The 24,543-nt window shown below is 39.7% G+C and overlaps 1 protein-coding gene across 1 annotated transcript in view; it reads left to right on the forward strand.

Moving 5' to 3' along the window:
* ZCCHC7 (zinc finger CCHC-type containing 7) overlaps nucleotides 1-24,543 on the forward strand; it is a gene marked incomplete at its 5' end in the record, with an annotated part of 2,015,093 nt that overhangs the window by 1,388,597 nt on the left and 601,953 nt on the right. The gene's annotated exons all lie outside the window — the stretch shown is intronic.

Here is a 24,543-nt window from a genome sequence, read left to right on the forward strand (position 1 = left end):
TGATGAAATGACGTGGTGCTTCCCAGCCACCAGTAGATAACAAATTCTAACCAGTATAAATTATTATTTTACAAAATGGTGGAATTCAGCAGCATCTCAACACCCAAAACCAATGCTGATATGATTCATGATTTGCATAATAACAAACCAGCATGTTTTGGCAAGTATGATTTAAATCATAAGCTGAAGCTGAGTCGTGCCTTGTGTTAAAAATAACTAGCTGCGATTAAAATGCTCTAAAAATATGAAATATCCAAAAATTATTAAATATATTTCAACAAAATGTAGAAAGCAATTAAAAAAACAGATAGCACCACAGTTTTATAGTCCAACAAGCAAGTACAATAAAAGTGAGTGACTGGATGAACTTCTGCATTCTTCTAGCACCTTCTGACAAATGGCTTCTCCTTTCATTCCACTGATGCATTTCCAATTCTACTACAACCAGATCTAAAAAGACAGGCTGCTGACACCCAGCCCTCACTTTCATTCTTTCTGTTTTCACCTTCTACTCAATGGCAGGAGCTTCTTTAGGGTTGCAGGTAATAGAGCACTAGTACACCATCTTTGATAACCATGTTGCCTAAGTGGTTAGAAAATCCTTCTATGTGACCCATCTGATTATGAAAGGGTTTGCATCAAGATCTAAGAATGTAATGGTGCCCCTGTACTCTTCCCTCATCAGACCCATTATTGAGTACAATACACCAATTGGAATGTACCTGGCTGGACATCTCCAGCAGCTGGAGAGACCACAGAGGTACCTAACCAAGAGAATTACTGGCCTCAAACAGTTGCCCTATGCAGCACGATTGAAAAAGCTAAGACTGTTCTCTGTTGCATACCGCTTTCTCAGAGGCGATCTCTGTCTAAGGTACAGAGCCATGTCCAACCCAGAATTGTTGAACATGCTCCATCTTAGCAAAACCAAATCTACTCGAGCTACACGCTCAAGGGATATAAACCTCAACACAACAATGAATAGAACATGCTGGAGGGATAGAGTCCCTTCGCAGAGACTTCCCTTACTATGGAACAGGGTCCCGATCTACATAAGACAGAGCCCCTCACTATCACTCTTCAAGAGGAACCTTGATGAGTGGATGGGTAACAGAAAGTTCACACCGGGGATCACACCAACAGCATTACTAGATAGGGGCCAAGGGTACTAGCTGCTAGTACAAGGGTCTAGGGAACTACTAAAGGGGTGGTGAGTACCGCACAACGTGGCTGGGCTAATATATGCCTTCGGGCAGATAGCTCAGTACCAACCTATGAACCTATCTAGCAACAATGATTAATGCGATGTTATAACTAACATGCAATCTCAGAGAAAAAAGTCAAAGCAAATAATTTAGAATAAACAAATGAGAGCAGCAAACTCTCTGGTCTGGCAGTCACCTGCTGACATTTTTGAGAGCTTAGCTAGATCACAGCTCTCATCCTCTGCAGGTACGTCATTAAACTCAGATGGATTTCTGTTCCACTTGCCACCAAACCTACAGACAAGACGGAAGAGTTTCTGAAGACAAATGTTTCTTTTGACTAAATACCAAGTGAAAGATGCAGTGTGTAGTTTGTGGGACTACTCTTATGAGGTCAGAATGCAGACATCTTCACTAAGGTCCCAGAATGATGCCTCAATACAAACAAAATGATTGACTTTAACAGTTGGCTTAGTTTCTGGTGTCATTCCAGGGGGATCCAGTACCTGACAGCCTGGGAAGATATGATCGACAGACCACGATGCTTTGCCAGAGATGGCCTGCATCTGTCTCACCTGGGCTTCAGGCTTCTGGCAAAGGCTCTTGCCTCCCATATAGTGCCTTTTTTAGGAAAAGTGGTGAGGTTAAAACTGCCAACATAAAAATTACAACAAAACACAAATTAAAGGTCATGCTGCTAAACGCTAGGAGTCTAAAACATAAAACTGCACTCATTGTAAGCATTCCTAACCCTGGAAAATGCTGACATCTGTGTAGTCACAGAAACCTGGTTCAAAGCTGCAGACAGCACCCCAGCCTTTCCTGGTTACTCATCCTATCATACATTCAGACCTCAAACTGTGGGCAGTAAAGCCAAAGGAGGTGGAGTTTCAATATGCATTAAAGACATACACACCTCCAGGCTGGTCAACAAGTGTGACGCACAGGAGATTCTCCAGGTGCAGTTAACCATTGACAAGACCCCTATTCAAATCATAACTAGCTACTGGCCCCCAAATCTGACTCAAGGTGCCCAATCTGCCTATTTGGACCTGTTTGAATCTATCAAGATTCAACCCTTTACCCTGATCCTGGGTGACTTTTAACTTCCCAAACATAGACTGGAAGAACTACTCATGTCAGAGCACAAATGCCCAGAGATTCCTTGATTTTGTCAATGCAAATGCCTTGGAACAGCTAGTCAATACCCCCACAAGGGGTGATAATATCTTGGACTTGGTATTAACCAACATGAGTAACCACTGCAGCATTCCTATAGTATCATCCTCCCTGGTAAGATCTGACCAGAAAGTGGTCACTTTCGAAGTCACCATCTCCCCCAACCCCCCCCCCCCAAGCTAGGATCATAAATAAAAACTTCTCCCAAGCTGATTACAGCCTCCTGAGGGATGGTATAAACAGCTTCACAGCCCCCTCCCCTCTGTAGGAACTGGCATCAATATCCAAAACTACACCAAAGCATTATGCAAACATTTATATCGATGCCTGGAATCAGGCATACCCGACAGGTCTAAATCATCCTCTGCAAGGAAGAGTAAACCTGTCTGGTGGACATCTGCAATAAATAAACTCTATAAAAAAAAGGAAAAATTTGCTGTTTAAGACCAAGAAGGAGGAGGTGCCCAATTGGAAGCAATGTGTCCTTAGCCTGAACAAGCAAATAAGAGCACTAGTGAAATCCTCCAAAGCAAACTTCGAGTCCAAATTGGCCACATCTACTAGAGACAATCATAAGCCATTCTTCACATATGTCCATAACCTCAAAGAAAGCACTCAGATCTGTTCAGAACTGGTGGTCAAAGACACCACATATACAGATGCCGTAGATATAGCAAACTTGCTGGGTGACAGATTCAGCGAAAACTTTATATACTCTGTCCCCTCATCAGTAAATCAGGACATTCCCAGTACCTGTCCCCATCTCCTTATATCTATGGAACAAGTCATCACTGCTCTGTCAAAGGCAAAAAAATACCACCTCCATGGGACCTGATAATATCCCAGGCTGCATCCTACATGAACTCATGCTTAAACTTGCAGCACCACTAGGCATCCTGTTCAACCAAAGCCTGACTACTGGCTTCATCCCAGCTGAGTGGAGGACAGCCACTGTCATCCCTTTACACAAAGGTGGAGTGTCCAGCAATCTGGGAAATTATAGACCCATCAGCCTAACTAGCCTAATCTGGAAGGCCATGGAACAGGTTATCACGGACCTCATCAGCAGGGACATTGGCAACCTCTAAACACTTGATACCACACAGTTTGGGTTCATCAAGGGGAGGTTGTGTCTACTAAATTTGGTCAACTTCTTTGAGACAGTCACCAAAGCCTTGGATGAGGTGAAGACGGTGCACACCGCCTACCTTGACTTGGCCAAAGTCTTTGACACTATTTTCCCCACTTGGGCATAATAGATAAACTCTCTCAACTAGGCATCAATCCATATGTTACCAGATGGGTAGCAAACTGGCTCACTGATGGAAACCACGTAATCAAAATAGAGGAAGCCACCTAAGCAGTAGACCTGTAACTTGGGGCCTCTGTTATTTGGGATATACTTTTCGGAGGTGCAGGCCAAAACCAGTGGGCTATGGCTGACCAAGTTTGCAGATGACTGCAAGTTGGGTGCTGTCATCAATTCCCCTAGTGATGCGGACATCCTCCAAGAGGGTCTCACTCAGACAAATGACTGGTGCCAGAAACATGCCCTCAAGCTGAATACCAAAAAATGCATCCTCATCCCCTTTGGGGAGAGTGACGTCCCCACAAATTATCACATTAATAACAATGTCCTAAGCACTCATTCAGTCGTGAGGGATTTAGGCACCCAGGTTGATAGCAACCTGACTTTTGACCACCATGTTGCTTCTGTTCTACGGAAAGCCTTCTACATGGCCCACCTCATAAGTAAGGGTATCTCATCCAGGGGCAGTGAGGGCATAACATCCCTGTATTCTTCCCTTATAAGGCCCATTATCAAGTACAACACCCCTTTCAGCAAAGCACATGCAGCAGCTGGAGAGACCACAGAGGTTCCTCACCAGGAGAATCCAGGGCCTCAGACATCTATCATACACAGATAGGCTAAAAGCCCTATCCCTCTACTCGGTTTCATACAGACTCCTCAGAGGTGACCTCTGTCTGGCAGACAAGGCGTTCATGGACCCCACCTTGATGGGACTGCTGCATATCCATAAGTCAAGTTCCACTCGAGTAACCCGCATCCGTGGCCTCAGCCTGGTCTGTGACATCAATAAGAATTGTTGGCAGGACAGATTTATGTACCAGAGACTCCCCCATCTATGGAATAGACTCCCTCTCCACATCAAGCAGAGTACCTCTTTACCCCTTTTTAAGCACAACCTGGATAACTGGATGGGAAACAGAAAATATACCCCTGGGATTCCACCCAGATCCCTGCTGGACAGGGGCATCTGTTGCTGATTTGTCTAAAGATGGGCTAAACTCTTGGCTAGGCTTATAAGAGCCTCAGGGCCAATAGCCTACTAACCTCCTATGATCCTAAGTTGGTATGTAATTGTTGATTTGTGTAAATGGCAGCTGTCAATGTTGTGTTAGGCTGTTAAACTTTTTTTTTTTCATCTTGAAAGAGCATCTTAGTTAGTCTGTCAAGTAGCTTAAAAATCATTTTGTTTACTTGTATGGGAAATTAAATTTCACAGCAGAGGTTTCATTATGAATTATCATATAACATCCAGAGGAGTCTATATTTAGGCAACATAACAAGCCATAGCTTTGCCTGGATGATATCCACATATAGATTAACTCTGTGGTTGTACAGCTGCCAAGAAAAGGGGGAAAAACACACAAAAAGTGAATTAATGCTGGTACTTTTGTAAAAGCAGTACAGAACAATTATCTGTGAGAATCAGGAATTGAAAGTTGCAATTTAGCCAAGTGGGATCAGTGAATTGCAACCTTATCCACTTGAACCTCAATACCATGTAGGCTGCTTTCTGTTTAACCTGCTGCATTTTGTTGTTTTGGCCTGGTGTTTTTGTTCTGTGTGAAAGATAGACACTTAAATTATCTAGGCTGCACACTTCACATGTTTTTTATTGGTTAAATTGCTTCTTAATACACAGTGAATTTCTGGGTCTTTGTCTTTTCTGATAAGACTCCAAGCCTATTTAAACTGCAAGCACTGGTAATGATTCCCTGCTAGTTATTTTTCCCACCAACCTTCATTCCTTGATGTGGTTTTTAAACCTGGTGATTTTAAGCTGCCGACTCTTATTGTAAATTGAGCTTTATAAGTTTCTCCCTTTCTACACTGCAGTTGATATCTTTAATTATTTATTTGCCTTTCCGTGTGCTCATTTTGAAAAAGTGCATTTTGCTTCTCATTGTCCATTTTACTAATTTACTTGCTCTGAATTCATTATCTAACTAGCTATTGGATAAAGAAGTATATTTTTACACTCTAGCAAACACTTTCTGTGTTTTTGCATCAAGAGGTCCTTGGATTTTCTGTCTAGTGGCACTAGGTGGTAGCCTGGTCTGTTTAGGTTGGGGAACACACTTGAGATTCTGCATGTAATTTTATTGGCTGGAGGTCTTATTAATCAGCTTATCTTGTTTAGTGCATTTATACATTCTGTACAGTTGAGTGGCGCTTGGCTCATTTCTATGAAGTGAAGTACTTTCATTGAGTAATCACACGTTTAAAACATGTTTAAAGTACACTGCTGTATCCCATACCTTTGTTTGTGGTAGCAATTCTCTCTGGTCAATGCTGTACTGTGCTTTTACATTAGAAGGACTATGATTATTCGTCTAGTAGCAATAGGTGTTTACTTGGTCTGAATGAGTTAGGAAGCACACAAAAGGGCTCTTAAGTGTAGTCGTTCTATTGGCCAGAGGTTTGGGTCAGCTTTATGTATTTCCAGTGTTGGTATAAATTTGGCACATGTGCATGAAGCTGTTCACTGTGCCAGTGCTCTTTACAGATGCAAACAGCTGGAAACACTGCTTATTTTCATTGTACTGTGAAAGTTTACTATGCTAATTACCTTATTGTAACACATAGGACTGTTGCTGCTCAGAGATCATCTGATATGGCACCGGGCAGCATCACTGGTTAGGCTTGCTGCAGATTACACCACATAAGCACGCTTCACTCATCTGGTTACAAACACCCTCCACACCTATCCTTTCAGGTACACATTAGGACCTGCAACCATGGGTGGGCACTTTCCTGCTATCTCTGCATCCAGCTTGGTGGACATGAGTATCCTGAGACAATGTAACAGTTGCCTTATGTAAACTGACAACCACTTAAGTCTTGAACAGACAAATACAGCATGTGAGAGATGTAGTTAGACATTGACATTGGAGGCTAGACTCTCACATACAGACACAAAAAGCAACAAACAGGTTGTCAGAGACTCACACACACATCACTCACTGCACCCACAAAGGACCACAGATATATAATAAACAGAACATGCTGGTGGGATAGATTCCTTTCCAGAGACTTCCCATACTCTGGAACAAACTACCCATTCATGTCAAGCAAAGCTCCTCATTGGCCCTCTTTAAGAAAAATCTTGACTGGATGGGATATAGAAAATTCACCCCGGGGATCACTTCTGTGGCACTGCTCGACAGGGGGCACAGGAAAAAAAATTTCTTGGGTGGCGAATGCAAGGGAACCTTTTTGGCTAGGCTTATATAGTACCTACATATGAACCTATAAAAAAAAAATTTGTTAAAATTGAATACATCCAGTTTCTATATTTAGATGTCTAGCAAATGGTACTGTATATGTGAGCAACTCTAAGAATAGCTGCGCAAGACACTGCAGCACACCGTGCAAACCAGCATGTAAACGTAAAATAAAAAAAATTAAAACTGCAGTTTCATGAAGTAATATCTGTTGACCCCCTTTCAGTCCAGGTTAACTGGCCGAAAGGTATTGTGCTGTACTTACCAACTGTCCAGAACTGCACTGGGCATTCCACAAGTATGGCACAGCCTCTCCACTGTTGCTTTGACAGATTTAAATCCGTGTTACTGTACTGTCCCTCTGCAGCGAGCCATAATTAATATGTATGGTGTGCTGCTGAGGAGGAACTGTGGCCTGTGTACATGGGTATCTTTCTTTTAGGCTCTTCACAGATTTTATTGAATCCTGTGGGAAGAGGAGCAACTGCAGAATGATGGAGGAAATAAGGGGGTCTTTGGGTAAAATGAATGAGTTTAGAAAGATTGCTGTTAATTATTTTTGATAAGAACTCCAGAGCACAAAAGCTTTTTAGCACAACAATTTAGGCAACAGAGCGACTTCCACGATGGCTGCACATTGAGTAACAGCTTAATTCTAGCACGCCCAGTGTGAAAACAGAAACTTAGCAGAGAAAGTCAGTAGACCTAAATTTCTGGGTAAATTTCAGTGACTGGCTAGTAAGTGCACTGCCTGGATGCCTGGAAAAAAGAAATACGGAGGACCTGAAAGAAAATCAGCACAAAAAGTGACAGAAACACTGACTAGGAAAGTAATGCAGATGTTAGGCAAAAAGCAGTGCAAGTTCCAAACATGACTTCCAGTAACCTAGAAGAAAGTGTAAGACAGCTGCAGAGACCTGATTAAAATAAATGAAACACAAGTGAAGTATATCAGCTCAAACAATGGAAGAAGCTTTAAACAGATATTCAGATATGGTGATAAAACTGAAAAACCCAGGTCAGAATGAAAAAAAGGCTGGTTGAATATGAGACTGCACAAAAAGAGGTGTTTTAAAAAATAATAGAATTAGAAAACATAGCACGTAGGGAAATCCTGAGATTTTATGCTGTACCAGAAAAGCTGGAATGAACAGCCTGTATTAATTTTATGAAAGCACAAATAAGCAACTGGACTGATATTCCACAACAGGAATTGTTAATTGAAAGGGCACATTATGTGTATGCTCCAAACCTGGCTGTGGAAAGCAACCTAGACCTTTAATAGTAAAGATGTAATCTTACCAGCAGAAGGAGTTGATTCTGACAAAACTGAGGCACAAGGACAATGTACTAAAAGTGAGAGAGAGTGTGTTTGTGGAGAATGACTACTCATTTTATTCCATTATTCAGAGAATGGCAAGGAGCAGGTGTGAGATTAAAATTTCTGTACCCAGCTATCTTCAAACTATTTTGATGAAATATATGCTCAGGAATAAATACAAAAGTTTGTCCAACAAAAAATGTGCTGTGAAACAGAAGGAGATTCTTTTTCTTGTTCTTCTTGTAATAATGACCACAGAGAGACTGTGCCAGAGAAACCTTTTCCAATGTTTCAACTGAAAATTTGTGAGAGAAGGAAAAAAATAATAGAATTGACTAGAAGAGAGGAGAGTACGTTGGAAATGAAGCAGAGCCAAGATATGGAAGATGGAGATGAACAGGAATAGAAAAAGAAAATCTGAAAATAGTAGACTTTCTTGGACTTTGTTAAACTTTTCGGGGACTCTAAAGCATATATCCTACTTCATGCCATTAATGTTCAGAAAAATATTCAGGAGAAGGGAAGAGGAGGGGAAAGGTAATTGTAAGTAAAATGCATTTTTCTTAATAGTACTCTTTTAATAGTGCATGATTTTCTTTGCATGTTATAAAGTAAATTTTTTTTCAGTTATTTTTAAGTGTAATGGGATACTAATGTAAATAGGTCCTTCTGTTTATTTTTCTCTTCTTTCTTTCTCCCTTCTTCTCTCTGTCTCCTTGTTCAGTTTTAAGAAATGTAGGCACTGCAAGGTTAAAACAAGATCTGGTTAAAAGGGGATGACAAAAAAAAATAGTGTCATTTTTGCATGGGAGAAGACTGGGTTAAGTCCATTAGCTTAATCTAGTATCAAGTTTTAAGAGAAAGCAAGTACATGAAAAACAATATTGAATATTAGAAGTCTTTTTTTCTAGTAAACAGTTTTATGTCCAGTTGTTATGTCTCTAGCAGACAATCTGATAAATAGAAATGGTTTGGGAAAAATGTTTTCTGAAAGCATTCACGTGTTTTCCCAGCTAAGACAGCTGCAAAGATAAGAAAGACAGAAAGCACTCTAAAGAGCCGCACACTGTACCATGTGTCTAAACTGTACCATGTGTATAAGAATGGATAACCTTTAATTTTGGCTATCTCAACTCTATGTGCATCAGTTTGGAACATTTGTTCCTATTAGGAGGGCAAGATGTTGATATTTGAAGATGTACATATTTTTGTGCATTATTATTAAGTTAATATGTTTTAGAGGGGAATTGGAGTATGTTTGTTTGAGGGATTTCAATAAAATAAAAACATTTTGTAAGATGCGACATAGACTCAAATGGAAATGACAAAAACTGTATAAAAATGGAAATGACAATAAACAACTGTGTAAAATACTAACTTGCCAAACAGTATAGCATGTAACACAAAAGCTGGAACTAGACATTTAAGACAAAAAAACTGTTATACATAAAGGTGGGAATAATAACTTTTCAAGAAAAATAAGTTTCTGTAATGTCTTTAAATGTCAATGGTCTCATGGATAATTATGAAAAAGGAAGTGTAGTGAACTATATTAAAATGTAGAGTGCAAATAGCTATGGTACAGGAGACACACTTGGAAAGAACTGAACACGTGAATTTGATAAAGAAAGGTTTTCAGGATGGTTATTCAGCAAAATTCCTGCGGCAAAGGAAGAGAGGAGTAACAAGAGGTACTCCAATGGTAATAAAAGAGAACAGAAAAGATAATAATGGCAGATTTCTAGTACTAAGGGGCTGCTAGCAAGGGAGGAGATTCACACCGACATGTTTCATATTCCACCAAAAAACTGCTATAATGGAGCTTTAAGAAAACTGTGGGAGAAATAATCAGCTGTCAGCAAGGAATATTACTTATAGATGGGGACTGGAATTTGATTTGCAACAGTTAAGATGTGTCTGTGGGGATCTAGAAGGGAAAACAAAGGGAAATAGATTTTTGAAGAAATTTATGAAAATATTTGGCATGGAAGATGTGAATTCAGTACTAGTAGTTTGGAGTGAATTTACGTATTATTCCCCAAGGTACAAAAACTGGCCTAGGCTAGACAGAATTTACATTTCACATGAACATATGCATTTAATCGAAGGTCTTGATGTTTCAGATCATGCACCAATAATAATGAAAATAAAAACATAGGATGATGAAATAAAAATACGACACTGGTGCTTTCCCACCTATTTGTTGAAAATCGAGGAGTTTTAAGGAATGTGTAGTAGAAATTATTCATGAGTTATTAGAGAAGATAGAAGTTTCTTCTGAAAATATAGTTAGAGAGTGGGATAAAATTAAAGTGGAGTTTAAAATTAGGGTGGAAATAAAAGAAAGGGGAGATATGGTTAAGAAGTAACAAGAATTGTTTAGAGGGACTGACAAATGTATTGCAAAATAGGGAGGACTCCCACAGAACAAGAAGAGGAGCAACTGCAGAATACTAAACAGAAAATAAGGGATTATCTCAATAATATGCATGAGCTTAGAAAGATTGCTGTTAAACAACTATTTTTGATAACTCCACAGCACAAAAACTTTTAGCACAACTCAGGCTACAGAAAGTAGAAACAACTGTTGCCAAACTTAGGGAGCCTGTAACAAGGAAGATATCAAGGGATCCTGTAGAAGTATTCGAAGTATTTCAGAAATTTTATAGAAGTGTCTATAAAGCAGAGAAATTTGGAAGTAAAAAAATGTACAAATGGAAATGTTTGGGAAGAATTAAATATGCCAATGTTAGAGGTAGATGAGGCTCAATTACTAGCAGTTAGTATAGGAGGAGATGAGGTAAAATGTTGATGTATAACCATATACAGGAATGCCCCTAGGAATAGATGGTACTTCTGTGGAAGTTTGGAAGTTAGGAGGCAAAAAACTGTCTAAATACTGGAAGGTTTTGTTTAACAGTTTTTTAAGAGGAGGAGAAGTACCAACAGCCTGGAAGAAAGTGGTGGTAGATGTAGTACTTAAAGTGGGTAAAGATCCGTCAGATCCAACTTCATACAGCCCTATTTCAATACTAATGATTTTAAAGTATGTACGTCTATAATGGCTAAAAGAATGGCAAAAGTGATGACAGAACTGATGGATATGGATCAGTGTGTGGTCTGGTGGAGGGGAGGCAAACATCTGACAACATTAACAGAACATTAATGATGCAGAGGGAAGCAGAATGTAAGAAAATACCACTGTTGTTGTTGGGTCTTGATGCAGAGAAAGCATTTGATAGAATAAGCTGGGACTTTGAGTAGGGCAATGGAAGTATTTGCATTCCCTGATAAAATTATAATGAAGTATTTAGGAGTATGGATTAAAAATGATTCCAGTGTGGTAGCTAAGGATGTGTGGGAGGAGAGTAAATAAAAGATGATACAAAAACTGAAAGAATTGAAGCTCTGTTATATGGATATCAGTGGTAAGCTACAAGTAGTTAAAATGTTTTTAGTCCCTTTAGTCTAATACACAGGTCAGGCATATTTTTATCAACCAGAGGAGAAGTTGTGGATAACAATTAGTAAAGAACTGAAGGATTTTATCTGGGAGAGGAAGACTGCAAGAGTCAAGTGGGATAAGCTGATTTTTCCAGTAGATCAAGGCAGATTGGTATTACCCGATTTGAAGGGGTATTTAAGAGCAACACAGTTAAGGCTCCTGTACAGAGCACAAGCAGAAAACTATAATTCAAAGTGGAAAGTGATGATGATGAAATAGGGGGAAGCTCAAGAAACACAGAGAGCCTATGATTTTGGATGCAGAATTTTTAAGGAGAATTACAAAAATCATACAGAATTTTATATTCATAAATTAGCTGAAAGTATTCTAAGAACTAAGCCAGCACGGGAATGGAGAAAGGAGATTCTGCCAATAAGGATGAGTGCATTTAGGAATTACAGACAATAGGCAAGAGGGTGCTGGGATTTATTGGATAAAACTGACAAAGGAACCAGGGTATTGGGAGCAGATAACTAGAAAAGGAAAGGTAATAGAATGGGAAGATGTCAAGAATTTATCTGGACTGCAGGTTAGAGAGAGAGCCTTACCTGTCAAGAATTGATATCAGCGCATAAGCAAAGAGAAGGAAATAGGCTGTCCTAAACAAGAGCATAAGCAAAGAGAAGGAAATAGGCTGTCCTAAACAAAAGACCAGCACTGGTAGAGTTTTTAGTAGACTCTAGAGCAGAATGGCCATTAAGAAAGGTATAAGTAGTAAACCATATAAAATATTGCATAATGACTATAAGAATCAGTCAGAGGTGGTTAGAAAGGATTGGGAACACAGATTGGATAAGCAGTTCACAAGTAAGCAATGGGGGATATATGTATCTTTCCCAAATGTGCAACAAAGTCTGGAAGATTTAGGATCTTTGCTTGGAAATGTTTACATAGGTATTTTTATAACTCAAGTAGGTTCCAGAAATTTTTCCTCAGGTAGACAGCAAATGTTGGAGGTGTGAATGGGGATGAAAGAGTTAACTGGGAACATATTTTCTAGGTGTAATGAATTGGCAGACTTTAAAGATTCCATGCAGAGTACTCTGTCAGAGATACTGGGTAAGCAAATTGGTATAACTAAGGAAATTGTTTTTTTGAACTGTGATACGGAATCAGAATTGCCTAGATATAGTAAGGCCTTGCTGAGTCTAATTATGGCAGCTGCCAAAAAAACAATTACTAGAAAATGGAAATCAAAGTCTAAACCAACTTTACTAGAAGTAGCAAATATAGTAACAGAGGTTAAACTGGAATTTGGAACTTTAGAAAAGGGTAGGAACAAATTACATAGGAAAAATGTGACTTTTGGGAAGAATACATGCAAAGGAGGAATGATGTTTAAAAGAAGGCAAGTGATGTATAATGTTTGCAAGGACAGTTGTGTCATCATGGTTTGTAATGTGTAATGTTTGCAACTGAAATTATGTCACTGTGCTTTGTTTTCATTTATATAAATGTAAATGTAAGATTGCCTATGTCACACATGATAATTTAATAAAGATGTTTCTTTAAAACAAAGGAGTGCGGAAACCAAAAAAATGGAGAATATTTTTGGAAAGCTTAATTATGCTAAGTTTGGAGATGAGATAAAAAGGGTGATATATAATCAGTCCGCAGGGAAGTCTCGAAGAACAGATGGTATTCCTGCGAAAGTTTGGAAGGTTAGATGGAAGAAAATGATAAAGATCTGAAAGATTTTGTTAAATAGTATTTTAAAAGGAGAGGAAGCAGCAGTATCTTGGAAGAAAGCTATGGTGGCTGTATTATCTAAAGATAATAAAGACCCATCAGACCCAGATTCATATAGGTCCATTTCGGTTTTAAACCTTGATTATAAAGTGTTTGTGTGTGCTAATGGTAACATTGCTAGGTATGGGTCAGTGTGGTTTTGTGGAGGGAATGCAAACATTTGACATCATTAATAGAACAGTGATGATCCAGAAGGAAACAGGATGTAAGAGCTAGTGTTGGTAGGCTTCATGCAGAGACAGCATTTGTCATAGTAAGCTGGTATTTTATGTTTAGAGCAATAGAAGCATATGCATTCCATGATGCAATAATAAGGTTAGTTAGGAGAATATATGAGGGATTGGAAGCACAAATTAAAGCGAGTGAGTTCCTCTACAGTAAGAAATCATGCAGGGTTTTCTGTTTCACCTTTGCTTTATATTTAGAGCCATTGGCATAGAAAATAAGGGACTCAGAAATTCAAGGATCACATTGAAATGGTAATCAAGAAATGTTGGCTTTATTTGCAGATATTTTGTACTTGAGAAATTCAGAAAAGGACATCTCGAGGTTGCAGAATATTCTGAAATTAATGAAGATAAAACAAAGGTTATAGTTGTAAATTATGTACACACATGACTTGGTTCAGCAATACCCATATTTACTAGGGGCACAATAAGTATTTAGGAATGTGGATTAAAAAAGCCTCTGTTATGGCAGCTAAGGATATGTGGAATGAGGTTAAACAAAAGATAATACAAAACTCAGAAAACGGAAAGGTCTTATTTATAGAAATGGATAATAAGATACAAGCAGGGAGAATGTTTTTAATCCTTTTAGTTTTATATATAGGTCAGGCATATTTTTATCAACTAGAGGACAGTAATTAATATAAGTGTAGAAGGAATGTATCTGAGAGCAGAAGAGGGCAAGAGTTACGTGGGTTAAGTAAAAGAACAAGGTGGGTTAGGATTGCCTGATTTGAGGGGGTAGTTTAGAGCTGTGCAGATAAAGCTTGTGTACATAATATACATAACAGAAGCAAAAGGTTATAATTCAGAGTGGAAAGAGATCGTGATAAGCGGAGGAAATAAAGAAAGAGTGACATTTTGGATGCAGGTTCTTAAGGAAAACATAACCATCCAGAGTATTATGTTCATAAAGCCACAGAAAACATTTTAAGAAATAAGCCAACTCAGGAATGGAAAAAAGGAGATTTTGCCAATAAGGTTGACTGCAAGTGTATTGTAAAGTATGTTGGCCGATTTTGAAAAAAAGCTGGTTAAGTATCAGAAATTGCAGATAGAAATGTTTATTTTACTGAATGTGTTCATAATGATCAAGTTCCTGAAGGCTTGCAGTCTTGGAAATTTATCACTGGATTGGTTGAAGGATCTGATCTACAACATGAAATTTAAGCCCTATTTGACCAGCAGGGATGTGGCCTTATGGACGTTTTGAGTAAATAATATGTGATGGACAAGTTTATTTCCGAGATTGTGTCTTGATAGATCAATTACTGAATATCGTCTTTTTGAGAATTTTCTGCATAACTATGATAGTATTTTAAGACATGGATAAAGTCAGTACAGAAATAAAGGATAGGCAGCAGAAAAAGACAGAGATCACCATGACTTTTCAAATGGGCGAGTGTATCCTAAATTACCCTCGCCTTATTCCCAGAAGGAATTTGGTCTTGGTACTTACATGGAAGAAGATGTGGATTATCACAACAATGGATGTGTTAACAATGAACCATCTACTAGCAGTGGGGGGGCAGGTGGCCCCTTTAGAGTACCCTCTCCTGAGAAGTTCAGAACTTATCAACAACCGGATGAAAAACAAGTCTCAGGGTTGTATAGGGATGTCATTCAACCAAAGCAATCATACTCCTCATTGTCAAATGAGATGTCAAAGAGACTGTGTAGTATATGAACAGATGGTAATATCTTGCCATCAGGATGTCATTGAGACTGGTGTAGTTATACCAAATGCAATTTCTAATCGGACAGGTTACTTTCAAGTTTACAGTTACAATTTCTTTTCAAGCTGTGAGGAACATGCTAACTTATTAGCCAAAGGTTTAATATTTGTACCAAGTACACAAGCATCAGCCACTGATGTTATTGTGGATTTAAAACTTTTTTTAGGAAGTTACATTTTAATCTCATTTTTCAATCTAATGAACACCCTGGGGTCAGAGTGATTTAAATAGGTATAGTACCTTTAAACCTGGAATGCACACTTTATTACTGGTTTTTGAACGGGTTTGTGAAATGAAAAGATGTTCTTTGTGTTTCACTGTTGCAGTCGTCACACTTGGGTTATCTGCCTGCAGGTAGCCCTCAGTTGGCCCGAATACCAGAGTCTTGGGATTTCTGCATCGGATGCTGTCGCTTCTTCCATGACGTCAGGTCGTCAGGGGTATAAAACAGGCAGACGATGCCATTACGCCAGACTTTCTTGCCAAGAAGGAGCTCGAAGCAGAAGCAGTTCGCAAGTGCTGGTTGGCCGCTAACTGAAAGTTTCGTTTTTCTTCTAAAGCTAGGTACCCCGTTGGGGATTCTTTTTTTTTGCTCTAACCGATGTCAGAAAGTTAACAATTGTCTTGCCTGTGGAAAGCAAATACCTTACAGAGATTTTCATTCTTACTGCATCACCTGTTTAGGCCCAGACCACGACATCCCTCACTGTCAGTTTTTTTGCCTTGTTTAACGCCTGAACCATTCGTCGTCGGGCTATTTTTGTCACTAAATTCTTTTGGTCTCTTTCTCCGTATTCCGAAATGGCTTCGGAAAGCCATCCGACTACCAATCTTCCGAAAAAGTGCAAAGATAAAGACAGAGATAGGCCATATAGGTCAAAAGCTGCCTTTGCATCCCCTGATGCCCGCTTCTACAGATTCGCAGGCCTCTGCTGAGACCCATTCGGAGTCTGGTATGCAGCGAGATGCTTCTTCGACTATGGAACCTGCGGATTTCTCTACCTTGGATGGGTCCAGAACCGCTGTGCAGGTACCGGCTTCTGAGGGTGTATTCCGACCTACTGATATTTGCATTAAACCGACAACTTCTTTTTTAGCTAAAGCTACTGAGTTTCTCAGGCCCAGAGTACGTACTACGCCTAGAAAACCGACAACCATGCCTCAAAAACAAATGCTTAGAATGGCTGAAAACCTTATCACCCTAATTAGGGGAAGCCAGCCTTCCCCTGCCAAGAGACCAAGAATTGAGTTTCTTTCTGATTCTACAGACCAGGAGTCCAATGACTCTGACCCTTCTGATTACCAGGAACACACCCTTATCTACCTTTGAGGATTCAGATGCAGAGGAATCCATTCCCTCTGCCTCTCCTCCAGAGGATTTTTCTTTTGGTGAAACCTTGCATACTTTGAGAGCATTTCCGCTAGGAATACCAGGATTATCCTCAGTCCAAAAAGAGACTCAGAGAGTTTTTAGATTTGCCTCAGCACAGGACCCCGTGTTCTGGATGTTGTAGATGATGTCTTTATGGAATCCAGTCTTACTGTAAACACTTTACCACCTGCCCCTAGAAAACCTGACAGGTACTACAGAGTACCTGATTTTCACAAATGTCTCTTTAAGAATCCTACTGCGGACCCAGAGACCATTTCCCAGGGGCCTAAATGTATTAAGGCTACTACAGCCAAAAACCCTACTCCTTCAGACAGGGATTCCAGAGCTTTAGACAGATGGGGTAAGAAGGTGTATACCTCTGCCATCAGGGCATTGAATTGCCAGTTTCATATGTTGAAGTACCAGCAACATATTATGGAACAAATTCAACAAAAAATTGTTACTTCCAGATTGTGTAGAAAATAAAGATTTACAAGAGTTAATGCATTCTGCAAACCATGTTAGCAGGCATACTTTGCAATGTGGCTTTGATGCCCTAGAAGCATCTTGCAGGGCTTCAGTCACTGGATCTGTACTGAGAAGGCATGCTTGGCTGAATGAATAAACCTTGCCAAACCATGTCAAATTAAAATTACTAGAAGATCCTTTAAATCAGGACCGTTTGTTTGGCACCAAAGCAGAAGAGGTTCTTAAAAAGATGGAAGAAAAAGCTAAATGTACAAAAACTGTTAAAGAATTCTTACAAGTGTAGCCACCTAGATTCAGTAAGCATTGGCCTACAAAAAACTGGTCCTTTCCAGCCCCTTCTAGGCCTTCACATTCTAAACCCAGGGGAACCAGACCACAAAGACTACAGTCTCAGGGTATGCAGAGATCTAAACAATGGAGTGCTCCCACCGCAAAAACAGGGAGCGGCAAGTCACCCCCTTATAGTAAAAGTTCACAATGACTTGTCAGTTATCCTTCCCAGCCCTGCCCATCTACTTGCACCCCTAGGAGGAAAACTTGCCCTTCTTGCCAAAAACTGGATGTCCATTACTCAGGACCGATGGATTCTAAATATTGTATCCCAGGGGTACAGATTCTGCTTCTATTCCCTGCCAACCCCAAGCTGGTTTCCAGACCTTCCTCCAAACCAGTGGGAAGAGGCTCAAAAGCAAGTACATTCCCTGCTCAATATCAGGGCCATCCAACCTGTTCCAGTAGAACAAAGGAGACAGGGTTTCTACTCCAGACTGTTCCTGCTGCCCAGAAAAGATGGCTCTTGGTGCCCAGTCCTAGATCTATCAATTCTCAACACCTTTCTGGTGGTCCCAAAATTCAAAATGCTAACCCTGCAACAGCTTCTCCCTATTCTAGCCAAGGATGCCTGGCTAGTCACCCTAGACTTAAAAGAAGCCTATCAGCACATCCCCATAAGGGAGTCTTGCAGGAGATAGCTCCGCTTCAGGACAGGCTCTGTGCAGTATCAGTTCTCTGCACTTCCCTTTGGCATATCTACTGCGCCCAGAGTATTCACAAAGTGCCTGGCTCCAGCCATTGCATACTGCAGGCAGAGAAATATCCAAATTTTCCCATACTTGGACGATTGCCTGATTCAGGCGGACAGTCAGGAATTACTACTTCAACACATTTGTAAAAAGACTCCTATCTTCATTGGGGTACACCATCAACAAAAAGAAATCACAACTGGTGCCCAGTCAAAAAATTGTATTCCTGGGAGCAATCTTGAACACAACTTCCCAGATGGCTTTTCTCACTCCAGAAAAACAGATCTATTTGAAAAACTACTTCAAACACATGGTCACCAAAACCCAGCTATCTGCAAGGAAAATACTGCAAGCCCTTGGGTTCATGGCCTCATGCATTCTGCTAATTCCATATGCAAGACTGCATATGAGGAAACTTCAATGGTATTTAAAAAGTCTTTGGTGCCAACATTCTCAGGACCTGGAAACAGTAATTCCGATCATTCCTTGTCTAAGGGCAGAGTTCCTTTGGTGGGCAGAAGCATGCAACCACAACAAGGGACTGCCTTTCACTCAACCCCTCGCCACCCAAACCCTGACTACTGATGCATCAGACTATGCATGGGGGGGGCTCACATGGCAGGCACGTGCATTCAGGGAATGTGGACCCCAGGACAAATTCTCCTGCAAATCAATCAAAAAGAACAGCCTTTAAATACCTAATCATTCCAGGACAGCTGCTGATAAAAACAGACAACACCACAGTTATGTGATACATAAACAAACAGGGGGAACCCATTCTTACCCACTCTGCAGGTTAGCCATGGCCCTGTGGAACACAGCCTTGAGCAACCAAGTGCATCTGCAAGCTCAGTTCTTGCCAGACAAACAGAATTCACTGGCAGACGTCTTAAGCAGAAATCTCCTGGACCCACATGAGTGGAAATTGGAGCCCAGCACCTTTAACCTTCTAATCCAGAGGTGGACCTCTTTGCCTCCCCCGAGAACCACCAGTTGAGCAAAGTTTGCACCAAGAACCCTCACAGCAGGGCCTGGAAGGTGGATGCCTTATCCTTCAAATAGGAAAATCTCTCAATTTATGCCTTTGCCCCCTCTGCCCCTCCTCTCAAAGGTACTACTCAAGATCAGACAGGACAGCCCAAGGGCATTTCTTATTGCCCCAGATTGGCCACGCCAGTGCTGGTACCCACTGTTATGCAGTCTGACAACAGTGCCACCCTGGCACCTTCATCAGACTGCTTCCCTGCTGTCTCTGCCAGAGGGACAGATTTTGCATCCACATCCGTAAACCCTAAACCTTGCAGCCTGGCTTATCCCCTGAATACTCCACCAGCAACCCTCAGCAAGCAGGTGCCGGATGTCATTCTTGAGGCCAGAAGGCCTAGTACTAGAAAGTCCTATGCTGAAAAGTGGAAAAGATATTGCTCTTGGAGTCAGTTTCAAGGAAAGGACACAGCTTCCTTACCTCAAATCCTTGATTACCTAGCAGAGCTACTCCACAGAGGCCTATCCTTCTCCTCCATTAAGATTCATGTCTCTGCCATCTCAGCTCATTATAATACTGAGTCACCTCTATTGTCTCACCCTCTCATCAAACAGTTTGAGAGGGGCTAACAACTTAAGGCCCCCTAGGAGAGCACCCATCCCTGCCTGGGACCTTAACTTTGTACTGGAAAAGCTCACGCTCCCCCCTTTTGAACCTGCAGCTTCAGCAGATTTAAAATTCCTTTCTTGAAAAACAGCCTTGCCTTTAGCCATAACCTCAGCTAGAAGAGTGTTTGAGTTACAGGCACTAATGGCTGTGGAACCCTTCATTATTTTCCATGCTGACAGGGTTTCCCTCAGGACTAACCCGTCCTTTATGCCTAAGGTGGTCTCCAGTGTGGCTCTAAACCAAGCCATCCATTTGCCAACCTTCTATGCTAATCCTCAAAATATAGGGGAGAGGATCCTGCACTCCTTGGACATGCACAGACAGCTCAGGTTCTACCTTGATAGGACTAAACCTTTCCGAAAATCTGACCAACTGCTAGTCAGCTTTGCTACAGGGGCAGTGGGCAAGGCCATTTCAAAGCAAACCATTTCCAAATGGATAGCACACTGCATCCATTTCTGCTACAAGCACCATGGAAAACCTACCCCACAGGGGAAAAGAATACATTCCACTAGGGCTACTTCCACCTTTACAGCATTTCTCAGGGGAGTCCCTACCAGGGACATTCTGGAAGCTACAACCTGGAGTTCTGTACACACCATCACCAAGCATTACCACTTACCTATTTTTTCTAAATCCAGAGCTGGATTTGCTACAGCAGTCTTACAAGGCCTGCTAGCCAGCCCTAACTCCTCTTGAATGCCTCCACCCTTCCTCAGCTTTGGGAATCAACCCAAGTGTGACGACTGCAACAGTGAAAGATGAAGAATGTAGTACAGTTGTGTACACTTACCATAAATGTAGATGTTCAAGTGTATTCACTGTTGCAGTCCTGGTTTTCCTCCCTCCAGCCCCTGTTTTTCTCTATCCTTTCTACCTATACTCTATATGGCCATTTTATATGCCAGGCGTGTTTCACACCATATACTAGCTTCCTATTTGGGGGGCTCCTGACATCTGGGGCAAGAAAAACTGATGTAATGGCGTTGGCTGCCTGTTTTATACCCCTGAAGACCTGACGTCATGGAAGAAGCGACAGCATCCGACGCAGAAATCCCAAGACTCTGGTATTCCAGCTGACTGAGGGCTACCTGCAGGCAGATAACTCAAGTGTGATGACTGCAACAGTGAATACACTTGAACATCTACATTTATGGTAAGTGTACACAACTGTACTTTCTTATTCCATGACTTATGTTCAAATAGAAATATAAGAATTACTAAACCCATTGGGGGGAGTTTTGTTATTATGAATTTGAGTGATTATATTACAAAGATGAATGAGATACTATATGATGATGCATATGAGGAAATTTCTAGAAATGAAGTTATCATAGCATGTTGTAGGATATTTTGTATTTCCAAGATATGCTCCTTCAGAGGCAGATAGGGAAGAGTATTTATAATTTTTTATGGTAATTAATAAGCTGCAAAATCCTACTATCTTTAGGATACCAAAAATTCATAAAGACTTGGTCAGTCCACCTTTAAGGCCAGTTGTGATTGCGGGGAAATCTATTATCCATCCAGTGGCAACTTTTTTAATTGTTAAACTGGGTTAAAATTATACCTCATTTGTTATTCATGAGATTTTTTAGCTAAATTTTGTGATTTAGAATTTGTGGAAAATGCCTTCTTTTTAACAATTGATGTAAGATATTTATTTACTGTTATACCCCATCAGTTGGGTTTGGAGTGGTTCCATGAGTTTTTGTTTGATCGAATGAAATTGGATGCCATAGAGTTTATTGACATAGATATGTTTGTAGAGTTAGTGCTAAATTCTAACTTTATCTTTTTGAAGGACATTTGTTCTGTCAGTTGACAGGTGTCACTATGGGGCTGCTTGCGCACTGTTGTTTGCCAATATTATTATGGCACAATGGGAGTACAAGTATATTTTTCTAGCTCTTTTGTTAAGTCCTAAGTCCTTTATACTAGGTATTTGGATAATATTTTTATGATATGGGTAGATACAGAAGAAAAGATCAAAAACTGATTTTCTGAGGTTCACACACACAACAGGTAGTGAAAAAGCTCATTTTTTGGATCTCAGCATGTCAAAGAACTTTCAAGGGCAAATGTATATATCTAAGATATATAAAAAGACTACCTATTCAAATTCCTTTCTTCATTTTACTAGTTGCCATTGATAAAGAATGACTTGTCCATTTGGCCAGGATGGTTTCTGACTTTGAAACTTTTATATTAGAAAGTCAATATTTATTGACTATGTTTATGAAGAGATGGGATGGAGTGGATAGGTTTTATGTTAAAGAAAAATTAAGCATCAGAAGTAGTAATTTCTTTAGTTATGGAACTACTTGACATCATTTTGTCTAATAATTTCTTTTTATTTGACAATATGTTCTACCTCCAAAAAGTAGGAGTAGCCATGGGCTCCCCATGTGGAGCCAGTATAACAAACGTAGTCATGGCATACTGGGAGACAGAATTCGTGTTCAAGATGGAAAATGTAAACAATCCTGTTGTTTACTACACACGATAGCTGGATGATATCTTCATTTTATTTAAAGGTGATCTTGAAGCTAGCAATAAACTATTGGACCATTTCAATAAATCCACTCAGTTTTTACAATTTACATCAATGTTCAACACCGAAGAGATAGCATATCTGGATATTTGGCTCTCAAAGAATAGGATACAAAAATGTTTTGAGGCTAAGATTTACAGGAAGAGTACGTATTCTAACGCCTTCCTGCATTTCTCTAGTTGTCACCCCTACCACCAGAAGCGGTCGGTGGTTAAAGGCCAACTGATGAGGGCCGCACATATAGTGAACAAGGAGAACGAATTTCTAGATGAATGCTATTTTTTGAAAAATATGTTTCTGGGGCGTAAGTACCCTGAAACTTTATTGGATTCATTAATAGAAGAAGTAAAATTCAAGAGATCCAACAAGATATATAATCATATACTCAGTGTTAAACAGTCAGTTAACATTCAAACTGAAAGTGGAAATGTGAGCAATTTAGTAGTTATAGATAGTATTAACAGTGAGGTGACAAAAAGTAAATCAGATTTCCACTTAAGTTTTACCACTATGTTCATGGTGGACAGCCAAGTTATTCTGAGGATTATTCAGAAAAACTGGGAACTTTTCAGAATGAAACCATTATTATTTAGAAAGTTGGGTGACTGTCCCAAAGTGGTATTTAGAAGAGGTAAAAACGTAAAGAACTTGGAACAACAAAATAGAATTATTCCTAAAATAACAGGTGTGGGCAAATGTGAATTCTGGAACTTTTGCAAATTTATTGAAATCACCAATAATTTTAGTATTAATAGCACACAATTCAAATTAAAACAGAAGTTCAACTGTAATTCTAGAAATGCGGTGTACTTAGCTAGATGCCAATGCTGTGCTGCATTCTATATTGGAAAAATGGAACGGAGACTCCGTGAAAGAGTCTATGCACACCAGTACGCAATATCTAAAGGCAAAACTGACAACACACTAGCTAAACACATACAGTTGCACAAAGACCATAAATTTAGATTTATAGCTATAGATCAGGTAGCGACAGATATTAGAGGTGGATTTACCCTTACGTTTAGAAGAATTAGAATTGCTGTGGCAAATTAAACTGAATGCTTATAACTTTCCTGGTATAAATGAAGCTTGTTCTATCAGCTGTATTTTGAAATTGAAAAGTTTGCAAAGATGAAATTGTTCTGTATTACATTTATGTAATTTGGTGTGTCTCACTTATGAGAATGACAGTTTTCAAGTATCGAGCATTTCCTATATCCAGTTGCAGAATGTAATGTTACAATTTGGTGTATGTTTAAAATGACAAGATTTTTTGTTAATTAGTATATATTAGATTAGTTTTTAGATTTTATGTGAGTTAATATTGTTTTGTTTTCACTGCTACTTATAATTTATTTTTGGAGTAATGCGTAGTAGTTTCAATGTGAGAGTGTTTCTTTAAGGAATTCATGCAGAAGAGGTTCGTGGTGATAGGTAAAGTGTATCACCTGTTGTTATTTAAATGCATTTTGTAAGGTGTATTTGTAATCTGAAGAAGTTTGCTTTGGAAGCAAACGAAAAGAGCTTGATTATTCAGTATTAAAATAGAACTCAGACTTTTTTTCTGCTTGCCATTCCTGTGTTTGTTGTGTTCATGTTTATGAAGAGAGGTTATCTGAATAATTTCTTAAAGCCCCTACTAGACGAAGTAGTGAGTAAAACAAGATCAGGGTTTTATTGCCCAGTGGTTGTCAGTGATGAACCAAGATCCAATAATGGACATCAGGTTGATTACCTTTAGTACTGATAGTCAGGCTATTAAACAGATTTTAAACACAAATTGGCAACTTTTTGCAAGCAATTTGGAAGTCTATAATAAAATGGGGGACCAACCCAGGATTACTTTTAGGAAAGGGAAATATTTCTAACAATTCTTTGAGCATACCCAGTTTAGTAGGATGCAGTCTATATATGATGGTGTTAATACTGTATACTATGGCATGTTTACATGTGGCTATTGTAATCACTGTTCCAGTATCCTTATTACTGATTTAATA

The sequence above is a fragment of the Protopterus annectens genome, chromosome 17.part0 (genome assembly GCF_019279795.1).
Source record: "Protopterus annectens isolate FY-2018-M chromosome 17.part0, PAN1.0, whole genome shotgun sequence".
Classification (NCBI taxonomy): domain Eukaryota; kingdom Metazoa; phylum Chordata; order Ceratodontiformes; family Protopteridae; genus Protopterus; species Protopterus annectens.